Below are 18,887 nucleotides of genomic sequence, written 5' to 3'. Positions count from 1 at the left end.
CTCAAGAAATTGGAGAAAACCATCTTGTTTAATAAATATTTTGAAATAACTAGATAAACATATGGATGAAGATATGACTGTTAATTCCTCACATTACATTGTATGCTAGGAAAAGTTCCAAATGAATCAGAACTTTAAGCCATATATACATATTAGTAAAAAGCTATGGGTGAATTCCTCTAAAATTAAAGAGTGGACAAATCTTTCCTGTATATGACTGAAATTCCAAAAGCAATAAAAGGCAAGGTTGATACATTTGATTACATTAAAATTTCAAGCTCCCTGAAAAAAATAACAAAAAGCAAATAGTGAAATGAAAAAAAATGGGAAATATATTAGGAAATTTTAAAAATATTAAAGAATTAAAATTCCTAATATATTAAAATGTTCTAAAAAGAGAACAAAGAAAAAAATAAAACACTTAGCCGTTGAATAAATGTTCAACATTTTTCATAAACAGAAACATACAAATGAAAATTTCATTGAGGGGTACCAAGGTGGCTCAGTCGGTTAAGCGTCCAACTTCGGCTCAGGTCATGATCTTACTGTCTGGAGGTTTGAGCCCTGCATTAGGCTCTGTGCTGACACCTCAGAGCCTGGAGCCTGCTTCAGATTCTGTGTCTCTGCCTCTCTCTCTGCACCAACCCACTTGCATTCTGTCTCTCTCTCTCAAAAATAATAAATAAAACATTTTTAAAAATTACATTGAGATGCTATTTCTCACAAGACTTTCAGCATCCAAAAATTTGATGACTTGACAAATTAGTGAGGATATGAGCATTATCCTATATTGTTGGTGAAAATAAAAAACAGTGAAATGCCCTGTGAAGGGGAATTTGGAAATGCCTAACAAAATTACATGTTCATTTATCCTTTAAACAATTCTCTTATACTCCTAAAAAATGCAAGCAAAGCTACAAAATAGTGTATGCTCAGGATTATAAATTGCATTATTTGTAATATTTGTACTATTTGTTATAACAAATGAACTGGAAACAAAATATTTATTAATAGTGGTTTGCTTGATTAAGCTATGGTGTATCCGAATAACAGAGCACATACAACTGTAGAAAAGAATGCAGGACATCTCCTAGCCTATTATAGAGTCATTTCTAATATATATTAAGTTAAACAAAACCAAAAAAAACTAAGATTAATTAAAGTGAATATAGTAACTATCATTTACAAATAAAATATATAGTATGTATGGGAAATGGAAAGAAAACCCAAGTATATGTATACAGTAGAAAAAGAAAATAGAATCAAGATTGTTTTTTATTCAGTAGGATTTTTCCTGAGCTTGCTAGGTATTTCAACACCTAAAAATAGATAACTTTGTTAATTAAAAATATGGCACAAAGTGAAGGTCAATTTTTAATGTTCACAATTTCAAATATATTAATCATAAAAAGCAAATTTTAGACAATTTTCTTCAATTAGAGCTAGTTTTGGCTAAGAAATTGATTACAGTGCGTGGATTTGTACCAAGAATAAATATTTTGCTTATGTTTTATTGAAATGTAATCAATTTATAATATTGGGTAAGTTTAAGGTGTACAATGTGTTAATTTGATACATTTATATATGTTGCCATAGGATCCCTACCGTAGGCCTTAGTGAATATCCTCTATCATGTCATGTAATTATCATTTCTTTTTTGTAAATATACTGACTTCCATTCTCAAAAGTTTTCCAGTTTGGGTAAAAAAATTATATGATGATTTGTACCTCTAGTTCCTAGATGACTGTACCGCCGAATATAGTAGCCACAACACGCACATCGTTTGTAGAGTATCCTCCTCAAGGAGCGTAACTCAATGGAAGCAATGTTAATTAGTGGAAAGGACGATTTACGTTTTCCCAAAGAAACGGGGCAGAATCTGAAACTCGCTGCAATCAATAGAATGCAGCAGAAGTGACACTGTGCTGGTTTCAAACCTAAATCTATGAAGGCCCAGCAGCTATCACTCTAGGGGCTCTTGGAAGCTATTTGCAATTATGTGAGAAGCCTACCCACAAGGAGAAGCCATGTGAAGGGAAGCCAAGGTGCCATGGTGAACTTTCTTAGTTGAGATCCTAGACAAAAGTCAGCATCACCTGTCAGCCACATGGTTAGCATAGTCCCCATTTCCACCCAGTTGAGCCCCAGATGATAGCTGGCCCACCGGACATGTGGACACACATTCCATAAAATCTTGAGAAATAATAAAATTGATTTTTCAATCAAACTGTCTATTTTGAGATAATCATAGATTAACATGCAGTGGTAAGAAATATATGGAGAGAGTGTATGTACCTTGTAACCAGTTTCCCCCATGTTAACATCTTGCAAAATGATAATACATCACAAACATGGTATTAACATTGTTGCAACCCACTCAGCTTATTCAAAATTTACCAATTTTACTTACACTCATTTGTGTGTGTGTATTTAGTTCTGAGCAACTTGATTTCATGTGAAGTTTTATGTATCCAACATCACAGTCAAGACAGAACAGTTCCATTGCCCTTTTATAACCTTTTATAAACAAGCTCACCACCCCACCCTACAATCTTTAATCCCTAGTGAGCAGTAATCTCATCTCCATTTCTGAGACTTAGTCTTTTTAAAAAGTGTTATGTAAATGGAATTATATAGCACGTATAATTTTAGAATTGGCTTTTTTCAAACAATACAATTCCCTGGAGATTCATCCAAGTTATTGTATTTGTCAATAGTTTATTCTGTTTTATTGCTGAGTATTCCCTGGTATGCATTTACCAGTCTGTTTAGCCATTCACCCATTGATTTTTGTGTGACTATAAATTTTTATTTCTTTGGGATAAATGTCCAAATGTACAATTGCTAGGTCCTATGGTCCATGCTTGGTCTTTTGTAGTTGTTGTTTATTTATTATTTTTTTTAAAGAAACTACTAAACTATTTTCCAAAATAAAGTTGGTTAGGTCTTCAGAAAAAACCTTGCAAGGGTTTTGATAGGACTTGCATTAAACTTATAGATCCATTTGGGGAGAATTAACGTCTTTACTATGTGAGTCCTCCAGTCCATGGATGCAGTATCTCTCCATTTGTTTAGGTTTTCTTGGATTTCTTTCATCGACATTTTGTAATTTTCAGCATACAGATTCTATACATGTTTTGTTAACTTCATACTCAACATTTTATTTTCTTTGGAGTAATTGTAAATGGTAGTTTTAATTTTGGTTTATGCAAGTTCGTTGTTAGTATACAGAAATGCAGTTGAATTCTGTGTATTGATCTTGTACCCTGTGACCTTGGTGGACATGCTTATAAGTTCTAGCAATCGTTTTGTAGATTCCTTGGGATGTTTTTCATATAAAATCATGATATTTGCAAATAGGGATAATTTTATTTACTCCTTTCCAATATGTATACCTTTTATGTCTTTTGCTTGACTTATTGAAGTGGCTAGAACTGCCAGTATTATGTTTAATAGCAGTGATGAGAGCAGACATAATTGTGTTATTCCTGATCTTGGAAGTGGAGAGCATTCAGTCTTTCACGCTTAAGCATGAAGTTAGCTGTAAGTCTCTTGTAAATGTTCTTTCTTACATTGACATAATTTCTATTGCAACCTTCCTGAGAGTTTTTAAAATCATAAATAAAAATGCATCATTCATCCATTTTTTTTTTAACTGTCAAGTGCTTTTTCTGAATCAGTTGATAAGATCGTGTAATTATATATTTTTTAGGCCGGTAATGTTCCAATGATGATCGAGTGCTGAAAGCCTGAAATAAACCCCACTGGTCCATGGTATATCATTGTTTTTATGTATTTTCAGGTTCAATTTAATAATATTTTGTTGAGATTTTTGGCATCTAAGATCATGAGACATATTAATCTTTAATTTTCTTTTTTGCACTGTCTTTTTCAGTTTTGGGTATCAGGGTGATACTGTTCTATTTGAGAAGTGTCCCCCATGCTTCTATCATCTATAAGAGATAAAGTGAATTATTATTTAAATATTTGAAAAAAAAATTCAGTGAAGCCTTCTGGACCTGGAAATTTCTTTTTCAGGAGCCCTTAAATTACAAATTCAGATTCTTTAGTGGTTCTGGGATTTGCTGATTTTCTGTCTACTTCTACCAGTTGCTGAGAGGGAGGTGTTGAATTCTTAATTATAAATGTGGATTTGTTATTTCTTCTTTTCGATCTGTCATTTTTGGTTCATGTTGTTCAAGGCTGTCTGGCACATACATAGTGAGGGTTGTCATGTTTTACTTTCTGGTGGGTTACTTGCATGTTATAGGATTTCATCTTGATTTATTATGGTGTTTTTGAGTATGTTTTTGGCATATAGTTTTCTTAGTTGTTCTGGTTCTGGTTATTATAGTATCTATGTGACATAATAGTCTATTGGATTCAACATTTCACCATTTTGTGTGAAGTGTGCAAACCTTACTTTTTTTTGGATCTGTTTACCTTCCTTACTTTTTGAGTATCAGATGTTGTCATAATTTTGTTTCAGTCGTCAAATATGATTTTTAAGTCCCATGAGAAGAAGGATAATATATTGGAGGACTTGTATTTCTTTTCATTGTTTTTTTTTTCCATCTTGCCAGATGCTCTAAGGTTCCTTATTTTATTATTTCCTTTCTGTTTAGAATTTTTCCTTTAAACATTCTTTAAGAGTAGGGTTGATAGCAGCCACACGCTTAGTTTTCCTTGGTCTGGGAAAGTCTTTCTTTCCTCTTCATTCCTAAAATAATTTCACCTGTTGGAGGAGATCGTCGAGAGTACATGACCTCTGGCTGACCCACGAACTGGACCTAGCCAATCAGAAACTCCTCGCCCCCTCCCCTTGCCTTTAAATGTGCTTTCTGCTTGCCTTCCCCATACCAGAAGCTTCCTCAAGGACGCCGTTGTGAGTTAACGGTGTGGTTTTGAGTACGCCTGATCTGTTTGGTGACTGAGCTTCATTCCAGTGTGTATAAAAACTTATAAGATTCTGGCAAGCTGGTGCAGAGATCTATTCGTCTTGCAGCTGCCCGAAACAAGCCTTATAAGTAAGTTCCCTTGCTTATTAAACCTGCCCTCTACCAATCTGCAATGACTGGTCTTTTTCTTTGGCCTCACCTTGCCTTGTGTGTACGAGGATGGCCATGGACCAAGTTGTGGAGAGGGGTGGCCTATATGTTTGATGTTTGTGGACCACGTGGGTGCGGGGACACCCCCCCCCCCTGCCAAACGCCAGCTGGTCTAATGTGCTTGTTTGAGGAATCGCATGGAATGCACAGCGACAGAGAAGGGAAGAGCGTGGCCGTGCCGTGGGCTGGTCACAGCTGTGGGCATTTCGGCTGGTCACCAATGCCCAATTAGAGGCCGAAGTCCAAGTTGGAAAAAGAGCAGAGGTTAGAGAAGGACCCATGGGTGTCTGCTCCTCTCCTAGCTTCGGGGCTGGCAGGCAATGTGGGAGAGCAAGATAATAAATTGGAGACATTCGTGTGCTATTTTTAAAGCCAGGAGGGTGCAGGCTGCTGTGGATTAAGATCTGATCATTTGTGACAAAGCCTGATTGGGACACTAAAGAGGTGGAATCCCTAGGAAAGTGAGGATGTTGTGGTGTCTGACAGCGAAACCTACAAAACACCACCCAGCTGTCTAACCCCTAAGGTAAAGGAGAGCAAAGCACAACACCAGCCAGCCAGTGGAGTAGCCCCCAATTCAGGAAATGTTCATGAGAGAATATACTCCCACTGAGCTCATCGATAAAGCTGCCAAGTTCCAGAAGAAGGCCAGGGAAAGTATCCAGGCACAGTTAGGTTAGTGTGGCTAAGGAATGTGGGGGGAGGGGCAGAGAAAGTGAGCCACATCATCACCCAATCTGACGTCCAGCAGTTTCTGTGGAGTGCTCTGGGGTTCAAGATACCCATTCTCTTATTAATTGGATTATTCTAGCCTGCAGGGAGGCTTGGCCCAATGAATGGGACCTCCCTGGGCATGTGGGACTCTGGGAATCTATAAAGGAGGTATAATATATTCTTAAGGGTTGGGGAATGACACAAACAATCTACACCTGTATCTTCGAAGCCCCTGACTTGGCCACATTCACTGTAGGAATGAAAGCCAAGATACTCTAGTCCATCTCTAGCACTTGGTATTGGACACTGATATCCATTCTGCACCCAGTCATGGGACAAGATATTTATAATGGGCAATCCATTATTGATCTGGGAGAGACTGGCAAATCCCCTGAATGGGTACAGACTGTGGGAAAAATCTGAGACAGGGAGAGGGTGGAAATTCCTATGAGTGCCTGCTGTACGGATGGATCTAGTGAGGACAATGTGTTCACATGGACCACAGTCACCACTCATCCCAGTATAGGCACCATCTGGATGGAAACGGGAATGGACCATGGTAGCCACTTGTCTGAACTCAGAATGGTTTGGATGATGGTCACTCATGAGTCCTGGCCATTAACCCTTTGCACTGACAGTTGGGATGTTCTAAAAGTATTAACCCTATGGCCTAGACAGTAGGAAGCCAAAGGGTGGATGATCGTGAATAAGCCCTTGTTTCCACTCCTGGCCACCATCTTGATGTTCCTGGGTGGTAGAGGCAAGTCTCAGGCCCAAGAGGATGAGAAAACTTACCGAGCCATGTTAACATGTTGTAGCAGGTTCCTCTTTGCTGGTGCATCTTGACTGTGCAGTATCTCTGGGTGGAAGAGAGGTCAAATAAAGGAGAAGGCTTCCTTTAACCTCATGTTGTCAGTGGGGGCTCTGGTAGGCCCCCATGCCACTGCTGCCATTTTCACATGGCATTTTTGGTGTGACTTTTGTTCATTGAGGGGTGTGTGGGAATGGATATTGTGCTAGCCTGGGTTAGAGGGTCAGGAAATGCCAAGCCTGAGTAACCTTTTTCTGTTGGATGGGAGAGTTGTAAACATTCTGAAGTTAGCTTTTTCCTCCATTTCTGGAGTCTTCCTTTCTGCCTTTAAGAGTTCTGTTTTGGGTTGGTTGGTTGGTCTTTGGCATCACCAGAGATTATAGTTGTACTTAGCACAGTGGAACAGGGAGACATGAATTTACACCATTTTGTTTGGACCAGTGTCATATTTCTTAATTTTACCAATAAAATGGGTAGCAAATGACATCTGATCCTGGCATTGATTTGCATTGCCCTGGTCACTAATGTGGCTGAGCACCTTTCCATGTGTTTTTCTCCTATATGTGTTTTCTGTGAAAGTCCATGTCTTTATATCTTCTGGGTTATTGGTCCTTTTCTTTAAGAGAAATTTGGGTTGAAACGTCAAAGTCATTTCAAAGAAGGAGGACAGCTGCTAAGGTCAAATAAAGAAACCTCAATTTCAAAGAATAAATAGCCTCCTCAGCTGTAGTAGCTGATGGCCAATTGGTATTAAGCTGAACTGTGGTGTTAGGAGTACTTCCGGAATAGTTTAGAGGGATTTTTAAAAAGAATTTTCCATTACCTATTGGTTTCTATCTGGGTCCAAATCTTAGACCTCTGCTGGGTGTTAAGAAAAGAGGAAAAAGTGACAGGATATTATTTTGGTAGTGAGATGGAGAGAAAGGGCCAGGGCTGGGTAAAATTGGGAGGTGGGCTCTGTGCTAGATGCTTTTTCTCCATTAATCTCCACTTCTGGGTTTCTCACTTCTTCAGTTTTCCAGTGTCTACGCAGCTACTCATGCCTTCTGAATGTTGTACAGTGAGTGATACTCCATCCAGGCTTTTCCCTCCATAGGCACTGGCTCAGGCTCCCTTTGTTATTCATCCCCCGGCCCTCTAGCTAGCAGAGCCCCTCCTCCTCCAGTGCTAATAAAAATGCATAATTTTTGAAGAAGACTTCTTTACCAAGCACCTTTCTAAAAGTTGTACCTAAGTTTATACATTTTATCCCCGAAACAGCTCTTTGAGATCCCAATTTGCTGTTCTCACAAATCATGGATTCTTTTGTAGAAAGAGGAAAATGAGACTCAAATGTTCAATAACTAGCCCAAAGTTGCATAATTAATAAGTAGCAGCCTTGGGATTCAACAAATACACAAAATCTTAATGATGCCTTAAAAAGAAAGCTAAGGTCCTTTTCATGGCTAATTCAAGCACCTTATTTAACCAGTAGCTTGCGCAAAGACTTTGGCACTTCAGATTACTTCTTTAGCATAAAATCAATTTTGAAGATAGCAGATAGGGTCACAGATCTAACAAGTCAGGGAGTGGCTTCCTGAGGCATCGCCATTTCTGAGCAACTCTTTCTTAGTGGGCAAGACAAGCTGACAAGGAATCCTATGTGACTGAATGGTTGAGAGAAGAAGGTAATGAAAAACAGAGTTAAAAGTGAGACTGTCAGTGCCTGTGCCTGCCACACATTGAGTGCGTTTATCTGCAAAGTGCAGTTTAGCATCATACACAGTTACTGGATGAACTAATGATCTACTATAAAAAAGTCATTTAACACAGTCATTGGAACAACTTACATAATAAACAGTAGGTTTCACTATTATAATTGTTCCAAGAAGTGTCTTCATGTATGTTTAGATTTCCCAATTCCGAACACAGGAGGATGTGACAGAGATAGAGCAACTTCGTCCTGTTACCTGTCTGAGGCACATTTTCCAAGTTCGCACTTCCTGTCCAAACACCCATCTAGGATGTCTGCCCCTGTGGGAAGACCCTACCCTCTTCTCCCTGAGATATGGTCATAACCCCCTGGCCTCCATCCCAGAATACAGCATAAGCCAAACCTCCCTGAGACATATTTACAAAGGGGGAGTATATTTCACTAATAGCCAGACTGAGATCACAAAGCAAGGCTTTAGTATACCATAGAAAAGCTCTTATTATTATTATAGAATATATCATTTCAAAATAGACTGAACAGTATACTTATTTCATGAAAACAGGCATGGACTATGAGGTGCTGTCATAGTGAAGGCCCCAGATTGAAGGAACCCACTACTGTGTAGAATGTTAAAGAACCTGTGAGTGTCAGTATGTTTGTGGGGGTGCCAGGGTGACTCAGTTAAGTATCTGACTCTTGGTTTTGGCTCAGGTCACAATCTTGTAGTTGTGAGTTTGAGCCCCCCATCGGGCTCCACGCTGATAGTGTATGCCTGCTTGGGATATATTCTCATTTTCTCTCTCTCTCTCTCTCTCTCTCTCATTCTCTCATTCTCTCTCTCTCTCTCTCCCTCCCCCTCCCCCTCTCTCCCCCCTCCCTCTCTCCCCCCTCCCTCTCTCCCCCCTCCCTCTCTCCCCCCTCCCTCTCTCCCCCCCTCCCTCTCTCCCCCCTCCCTCTCTCCCCCCCTCCCTCTCTCCCCCCCTCCCTCTCTCCCCCTCTCCCTCTCTCTCCCCCTCTCCCTCTCTCTCCCCCTCTCCCTCTCTCTCCCCCTCTCCCTCTCTCTCCCCCTCTCCCTCCCTCCCCCCTCCTTCCCCCACTTGCCCTCTCTGTCTCAAAATAAATAAACTTAAAAAAAGATGTTTGTGGGAATTTCTGACATCTTTTACTGTCACAGATGGGTTCCATTTTTCTTCCCCTACTCTATGATTATCATAGAAAAATGTCACCATTTCTGCTTTTACTATCGAGCACTGTTATCTCTGTGAATCATACCTGTTTCCAAGTCAAAGTTAATTATTTGAGAAAGTGCTTGGGGAAAATTAGAAATCTAAACTATATGGGAAGCAAAATTTGCATCCTAGGATTCAGAAAGATTGCTATTCATGTTTGAAGTTGAGATGTAATTCACATAATATAAAATTCAGTATTTTAACGTGTTCAATTCAGTGGTTTTCAAGATGTTCCTAAAGTTGGACAACCATTACCATTATCTTTAACGGTAATAAAATTCCAGAACATCGTTTACCACCCCCAAATTGGCAGTCCCTTTCTGTTGTATGCATCTCCTGCCTTATGCAAACTGATCTACATTCTGTCTTTCTAGAGTGGCCTGTTGTAGACATTTCATATAAACAGAATCATACACTTTCTGGGCTTTTATGACTGACTGCTTTAATTTAGCATGGTATTTCCAAGGTCCATCCATGCTGTATCATGTACCAGAATTTCATTCCTTTTTATGGCTGAATAATAGTCCATTTTGAGATGATACTACATTTTATCAGTTGATGAACATTTGGGTTGTTTCTGCTTTGGAGCTATTACAAATAATGCTGTTAGGAACATTTGTATAAACATTTTTCTGTGAACACTTGTTTCAAATTCTCTTGAGTATATACCTGGGAGTGGCATAACTGGGTCATATGGTAACTCTATGTTTAACCCTGTGAGGAAATACCAAACCATCCTCCACAGTGAATACACTATTTTACATTCCCACCAGAAAGGTTTGAAGGATCTAATTTATGTATATCCCTCACAAACAGGTTATTTTCTACTTAAATAAATTATTATAGCCATCTTAGTGTGTGTGAAGTGTTATTTATTGTAGTTTGGATTTGTATTTCCCTAGTGACTAATGATATTGATCATCTTTTTATATGTTTAAGGGCCATTTGTATATCCTATTTGGTAAAATGGCTCGTCAGGTAATTTGCTCATTTACTTTTTTATTGTTTGTTTATTTTTGACAGAGACAGAGCATGAGTAGGGGGGAGCAGAGAGAGAGAGAGAGAGAGAGAGAGAGAGAGAGAGAGAGAGAGAGAGAGAGAGGAGACACAGAATCCAAAGCAGGCTCCAGGCTCTGAACTGTCAGCACAGAGCCCGATGTGGGGCTCAAACTCACAGACCGTGAGATCATGACCTGAGCTGAAGTCAGACGCTCAAGCGACTGTGCCACCCAGGTGCCCCGTAATTTGCTCATTTTTAAATTGGGTTGACTTTTTGTCATTGAATTCTTATTAAGAGTTCTTCATATATTTGGGATGGTAGATCCTGATCAATTGTAATATTTGCATTATTTTCTCCCATTACATGGTCTTTTTTTTTTTTTCAATTTCTTGATCGTGTCCTTTAACCACAAAAGTTTTTAATTTTGATAAAGTCAAGTGTCCTCTAAAACTGTTACCTTATTCAAGTCACAAAGAATTTTATACTTCCTTCTAAGAGTTAAATTGTTACAGCTCTTACAATTTAGGTCTTTTACATAATTTGAGTTAATTTTTGCATATGGCATGAGCCAGGAATTCAACTTCATTCTTTTCCATGTGGATATCCAGTTCTCCCAGCATCATTTACTGGAAAAGCTATTCTTTTCCCTTTGTATTATCTTGGCACCCTTTTAAAAATCAATTGACTATATACATATGGGCTTATTTCTAGACTGTTGATTTTATTGATTTATATGTTTATCCATATGCCAGTACCAAAATGTCTTGATTACTGTACCTGTATAGTATATTTTTAAATTGGGCTTTTTATATTGCCTTATTAATTTTAGGATAAGCTTGTAAATTTCTAACCCCCCCTAAAAAAAGCCTGCTGATATTTTGATAGGGATTGTGGTGAATCTGTAGACCAATTCAGCAAATATTTGTCATTTCAAGAATATTAAGTTTTCTAAAACGTGAAGAGGTGATGTTTTTGAATTTATCTATAGATCTATGTATTCTATAGTTTTCAGTGTACAAGTTTTACACTTTTTTGGTTACACTTATTTCTAAGTATTCTTTTCACACTATTGTAAATAAAACAGTTTTCTAATTTCATTTTCAGATTGTTGAGTGCAAGTGTGTGGAAATATAACTGATACTTGGTGATCTTACACATGTTGTATCCTCCACTTTTTTTTAATTTATAAGCTCAATTACTTTTTTTGTGTATTCTTAGTATTTTTCAGATGTCAGATTATCTGTGAATAGAGATACTTTTACTTTGTACTTTCCAATCTGGATGTCTTATTTTTTTCTTGCACAATTGCTCTGGTTGGATACTTGGTATGGTTTCAATCTTAAATCTGCCAAGAGTTGTTTTGTCACCTATTATATAATCTAACCTGCAGAATGTTTGATGTGCACTTGAGAAGAATGTGTATTCTGCTGCTATTGGGTGGAGTGTTCTGTATATGTCTTCAAGGTCCATTTGGTCTAAAGGATGATTAAAGGTCAATGTTTCCTTGTTGATTTTCTGTATGGATGATCTGTTTATTGTAGAAAGTGCAGTATTGAAGTCCCCTACTACTATAGTACTGTTGTCTGCTTCTCACTTCAGATCTGTTAGTATTTGTTTAATATATTTAGGTGCTCTGATACTGGGTACATACATAATTAAGATTGTTATATCTTTTCAATGAATCGACCCTTTTATCATTATACAGTGATCTTCTTTGTCTCTTTTTACTTTTTTTGGCTTAAAGTGTGTTTTTTCTGGTATAAATATAGCTACCCCTACTCTATTTTGGTTTTCATTTGCATAGAATATTGTTTTCTGTCCCTTCACTTTGAGCCTATATGTGTCCTTAAAGCTGAGGTCAGTCTCTTGTAGGTGACATATAGTTGGGTCTTGGGTTTTGTTTCATTTTGTTTTTTAATCTGTCCTGTTATGCTATGTCTATTGATTGGACCATTCAGTTCATTTATATTTAGAGTAATTATTGATAGCTAAGGACTTATTAATGCCATCTTTCTGTTTTATCATTTTCTTGTACCTTTCTTCCTCTCTGGTTGCTTTCCTTTGTGAATTGATAATTTTCTATAAGGTAGGCTTTGATTCCCTCCTCTTTTTCTAATGTATATACTGTAGGTTTTTGCTTTTGGTTACCATGAGGCTTCCATGAAATATCTCACAGGGGTGCCTGGGTAGCTCAGTCAGTTAAGCCTCTGACTCTTAATCTCAGATCAGGTCTTGATCTCAGGTTTGTGAGTTCAAACCCCACAATGGGCTCCACCAGCATGGAGCCTACTTAAAAATTAAAAAAAAAAAAACAAACATAGATATAACAGTTTATTTTATAGTGGTAACAATTTAACTTAAATTGTAAATATATAACTACCATTTTGCCCCTCCCTTTTATATTTCTGATGTCACAATTTGCATCTTTTTATATTGTGTATCCATGAAGAACTTACTGTAGCTATAACTATTTTTAATACTTTGGTTCTTTAACCTTCATACTAGGGTTAAATAGTTAACACACCACCATATTACAGCATGAGAGTGCTCGGAATCTGAATCTGTGCTTACCTTTACCAGTGTGTTGTATATTTTTATATGTTTTCATGTTACTAATTAGCATTCTTTCATTTCAACTGGAAGAACTACTTTGAGAATTTCTTGAAACACAGGTCTTGTGATGAACTCCTCCAGCTTTTGTTTGTTAGGGAAAATCTTTACTTCCCCTCTATTTCTGAAGAACAACTTGTTGGGTAAAGTATTCTCAGTTGGTATTTTGTTTCTTTTGTGGGAGAATAAGTTCTACTTACATAAATGGGTTAGAAAAAAGCTTAGGATGGAAAGTCACCACCACGCGGCGAAAATGCCCGAGGTTAGCTAGCAAGATGTTGTAATGGGAATCACGAGTAACTTGTTATATCACCTTTAGGAAGTTATTTCTGTCTGCCACCAATGTACCTTGATCACAAGCTCCACTTGCCACCCCCGGACCCTTTGCTTTTTACACACACAAGTTAATGATTACTATCTGATTGTTTTCTACAAGTTTACCTGTGTAAGATCTTGTTTTCTTCATGTTCATCACGTGGGTAATATCTTGTGAGCTCAGTAAACACGGAGACAAAACCCCTGCTTGGGCCTCTTGTCTCCTCCTGGACGTTAGCCTTTTGTATGCAATTCTGCATCTGGTTTCTTGCAGGACAAATGAGAACTCCAGACGCACAGTCTGTGACACTCGTTAAGCATTTTGAGTATACCATACCAGTCTCTTCTGGCCTGCAAAGTCTTTGCTGGGAAATCCACTAATAAACCAAGAAAACCCCATAAGGTTGAGATTTTTTTCATTCTCTTTTTAAAATTCTTTAAAAATTCTTTGATTGTAGACAGTTTCATTGTAATGTGTCTTAGGATAAATTTTGGATTGAAAATTTTAGATGAGCTGTTAGTTTCATAAAGTTCAATTGTCAAAATCTCTGCCCAAGGTTGAAAAGTTCTCAGCCATTATTTTTTTTTAAATGAGTTTCTAACCCACTTCTTCCTCTCTTGTCTTTATCTGATTCTAGTGATACATGGTGTTATTTTCTTTAATGGTGTCTCCTAATTCCCATAGGCTTTCTTCATTCCTTTTCATTTTATTTTCTTTTTGCTTCTCTGATTGGCTAATTTTAATAGTTATTTCCTCTAGGTCAATGATGATCTCTTTTGCTTGGTTGAATCTGATACTGAACAAGAATCAGATGCCCTGAAAAAGTTCTAGCAATAAACTCTGATTTATAAATTCTATTCAAATTAAGTTAAATCATATTTGGAAAAATGATATTTGTAATTTTCCTTAACATTATGCTACTCTCCAGGCTCCTAGGTAATTTTTAGGAAGGAACTATCTTGTCTCTGAAACACATTAGAAAGATAGGGGAAGGAGTAATATCAAGAGTTTTCCATCTGAATTCTGGAGTTTGTGTTAGGGATTTTAAAAATGTTTCAATTTTAAAGTTTAATACAATATTAAACTATTTTAAAATGGTAACTAACACACACATTTAAATGTATTAAAATCACACTTGTAACACACTGGAGACTGACAGATCATTATCTTGTACTGACAGATTAACCAGTCTTGGATATAGATTTTAGAATGATGTTCTTTTATCTTTTAACTATGCATTGATTATGAATTTTGTAGCTTGTACCTATTCTTTGATAGAAATGAAGGAAAAAAAGGAAGGAAGTAGAGGGAAGGAGGAAGAAAAGAGTGAAAAAAGGAAGTAATCAGCTGTGTTCTTGTCTTTTAATCCCAGATGTTATACCTGTATATTACAAATGCACTATTACCATATAAATTGCAGAGAAAGTTCAGACATGTTAATTTCTTACTTTCTCTCTTTGTGATAGAATTACCCTGTGCTTAATAACAAATGAGGACACAAAATTATTCCTTTTTAAATTATTAATTATAGTCACAATGCTGTACATTAGGTCTCTATAACTTCTTCATCTTACAACTAAATGTTTATAAACTTTGATCAGTATCTTCCTTTTCCCTCTATCCCCCTGTCTCTGGTAACCATTATTTTATCCTCTGCTACTATGAATATGGCTTTTTTTTTTCAAAATTCCATATATTAGTGAGATCATGCAGTATTTGTCTTTCTGTGTCTGGCTTACTTCACTTAGCATAATGTCCTCCAGGTTCATCCATGTTGATACAAATGGCAGGATTTCCTTCTTTGTAAGACTGAATAATAATCCTCTGTGTGTTTGTGTGTAAGTATGTGTATGTGTATCACATTTTCTTGGCTACTGTGAATAATGCTGTAGTGAACATGTGAGTGCAGATACCTGCAGATAGTGATTCTATTTTTTTTTGTTTTTTTTTTTTGGATAGCAGGCATAGAATTTTAAAGTTCTAAAGTATGGACAGTTTTAGAAATTATTGTAAAATAATTTATGCTTTAAATTTTGATGTTTATGAAAAATAATTCTATGCATTGTTTAACTGTTGAGCTTCATGTAGTTAATGCAAATTTAATTCCTGTTTAGTGCCAGGTACTCTTCAGGTGCCTGGCAGAAGGACCTCATGAATCACAGGACTCTCACAAATATGTGATGAATATATAATGTGACATCACGTAGTGATGAATGTTAGGAAGAAATATCAGAGAAGGGGGCTGAAGGACAGAAATGAGAAGGTGTTTTTTAGATAAGGTACCCATGGAGATCTTGGTCAGGGATTTCTTCTGAACAGAGATCAGAAGGAAGTTGAAGAGGCCGTGTTAATATTTGTAGAAGACAATTGTAAAGAAAAAGCTTTGAGTGTTTTAGAAACTGTAAAAAAGTCAAAGAATGAAATGAAGCAAAGGAGGAAGCAGGGTGGGGGAAAGAGAGCCTGAGGTCTGCCATGATAGGTCCATTATGATTGGTGAAATGGTTACCTCTCCCCCATTGAAAGGACTCTGGGCCCTGGAATCAAGGGCTGGGGCAGGGAAAGTCCTGATAAATCTTGTTGAGTCAGAAAGTAAGGAAATGTTTTAGAAAGCAAACAGGGATATGTTAAAAAAAAAAAAAAAGTAACTTTGAAGGTGATTTCACTGTCCAAATTGGGGAAAATTGGAGTGTTAATAATGTAACTTTGAATGATAGCCCATTAAACTGATTCTATATTGATACTAAAATAATAGAAGACAAGGAGAGGAATAGCTGTATTTCATAGAACAAGGCCAGCTAATTTAGAAAGGATGATAAAAAGGAAAGTTACTATTTTACTACAACCATAATAATAATTGCTTCAACCAGGAATGGATGCTATAGCCATTGGGTAAAAGTTGCTAGGGAGGTAGATAGATACATGTTTTGTTCTGTTTTATTTTCTTTGTAGATAAAAAATAGCATGAAGTCTACCTTCTTAAGAAATTTTTAAGTGGATAACAGCATTGTTAACCATATGCAAGTTGTTGTAGATCAGATTTCTAGAACTTTTTAATCTCCTATGATGGAAACTCTATACTCATTCAACCACAATTCCCCATTTTCCTGTCTCCCTGGTACTTCATAACCACCATTCTACTTTCTAAGAGTTTGACAACTTTAGATCTTCCATATATGTGGAATCATGCAGTGTTTTTCCATTTATGACTGGCTTACCTCTCTTAGCAGGATGTCCTTAAGTTTCATCCATGTTGTAGCATATGGCAGGATTTCCTTCTTTTTAAAGACCAAATGATATTCTCTTGTGTGTATATACTATATTTCTTAATCCATTCATCCATCCAAGGACATTTAAGTTGTTTCCACCTTGTGGTCATTGTGAATAATGTTACAATGAACATGGGAGTGCAAATACCTTTCACATAACTGTTTTCAATTCTTTTGGATAAATAACTGGAAGTGGAATTGTTGAATTATAGGGTAGTTTTCTTTTTCAATGTTCTGAGTAGACTCCATACTGTTTTCCATAGTAGCTGCAACATTTTACGTTCCCAGTGACAGTACACAAGTGTTGCACTTTTTCCACATCCCTGCCAACACTTGTTTTCTGATTTTCTGATAATGGCTATCCTAACAGGTATGAGATCATATCTCATTATGGTTTTCATTTGCCTTTCCCTGATGATTAGTGACAGCATCCATTCATGTGTTTGTTGGCCATTTGTGTATCTTCTTTGGAAAACTAGGTATTTTGTCATTTTTCTCCACTTAATTGAAGAATAATGGACAAATGTATATACATAAAGTGTACAACATGATTACCTGATATACATTGTTAAATGATTACCAAGATCAAAATAATCAACAAATTGATCACTTCACATAGTTAACTCTCTGTGGTGTGAATGCTTAAGATTTTTCAGAAACTTTCTAGTCTATAATACTGTATTGTTAACTATACTCATTGTGCTGTACATTAAATCCTTAGAATGCTTCTTAGAACTGAAGTTTTACCCTTTGACCTACATTTCCCATTTCCCCTCCTCTCCCCTCTCCTCCAGGAAACCACCATTCTATTGTGTTTTGGTGAAATAGCTTTTTTGTTTTAAATACTACTGTTAGTGATACTATACAGTAATTGTCTTTTTTTTGTTGCCTCACTTATTTCATTTAGCATAATGCTCTATAGGTTCATCCGTTTTGTCATAAATGGCAACATTAACTTCATTTTATGGCTAAAATAACATTCCATTTTACACATATATATCTGTATATATCACATTTTATTTATGGAAAAACATTTGGGTTATTTGTATAACTTGGCAATTGTGAATAATGCTGCAGTGAATGTGGGACTGCAGATAAATCTTCAAGATGCTGGTTTCATTTTCTTTGGGTATATGTATCTAGAATTTGAATTACTGGATCATATGATAACGCTGTTTTTAAATTATTGAGCAGTTTGCATATTGTTTTCCATGATGGCTGTACCAATTTACATTCCCATCAAAGTATATAGGGATTTCCTTTTCTTGACATCCTCACCAGCATTTGATATCTCTTATATTTTTGTTAATAGCCATCCTAACAGATGTGAAGTAATATTTCATGGTAATTTTGATTTGTATTTTCCTGAGGACTAGTGAAGGTAACCACCTTTTCATGGACCTTGTAATCTTGTGAGGAAATAAATCTGTTGGAGGCCTCTCCCAGTCTTTTAATCAGATTATTTTTTGCTATTCAGTTGGATGAGTTCTTTCTATATTTTGGATATTAATCCCTTATCGGATATAAGCTATGCAAATATTTTCTCTTGTTCCACAGATAGACTTTTCAAAATAGTCTCAGACTATTCCACCAGGGTTTTGCAGCCTCCTTCCTGGATCCCAGATCTCTCACAATGGCACTTTGGTCTGTGAGTGACTGTCAAATTAGTGTTGCTATGGAGGAGATATGAGCGCAAGGCCTCCTATTCAGTCATCTTTGTGACATCACTTGTGTGATAACTCTCAATATTAGATAATGGTATTTTATCAGCACTAGAATTTCAGAGTGAGTTTTTTGTGTGATACATAAGAGAATGGTTTGTCTGTAGGAGATATAGGCTAAAATACTTATGCATGAAGTTTTCATGATTCCTCAAATTTTTCAGCCAAAAATGTATATCAGATTTATATAAAAATGATATATGACAAATTTTCATTTTTTTTTGGAAACCTATTTATGTGTTAAAACCTAGTTGTAATACACACACGTGTGCGTGCACGCACACACACAGAGTGAGGCAGAAATTGAAGAAAATGAAGATACATCAGATATCCATAAAAATTACAAAGTGTCACATATTGGTTTCATTTTCATTGTTCTGAAACATCTTTATGGGTCGAACCTATTTATATGCCGTGT

This window comes from Neofelis nebulosa, chromosome X (genome assembly GCF_028018385.1).
Source record: "Neofelis nebulosa isolate mNeoNeb1 chromosome X, mNeoNeb1.pri, whole genome shotgun sequence".
NCBI classification, from domain to species: Eukaryota; Metazoa; Chordata; class Mammalia; order Carnivora; family Felidae; genus Neofelis; species Neofelis nebulosa.
Note: the sequence above shows the minus strand (reverse complement) of the source record.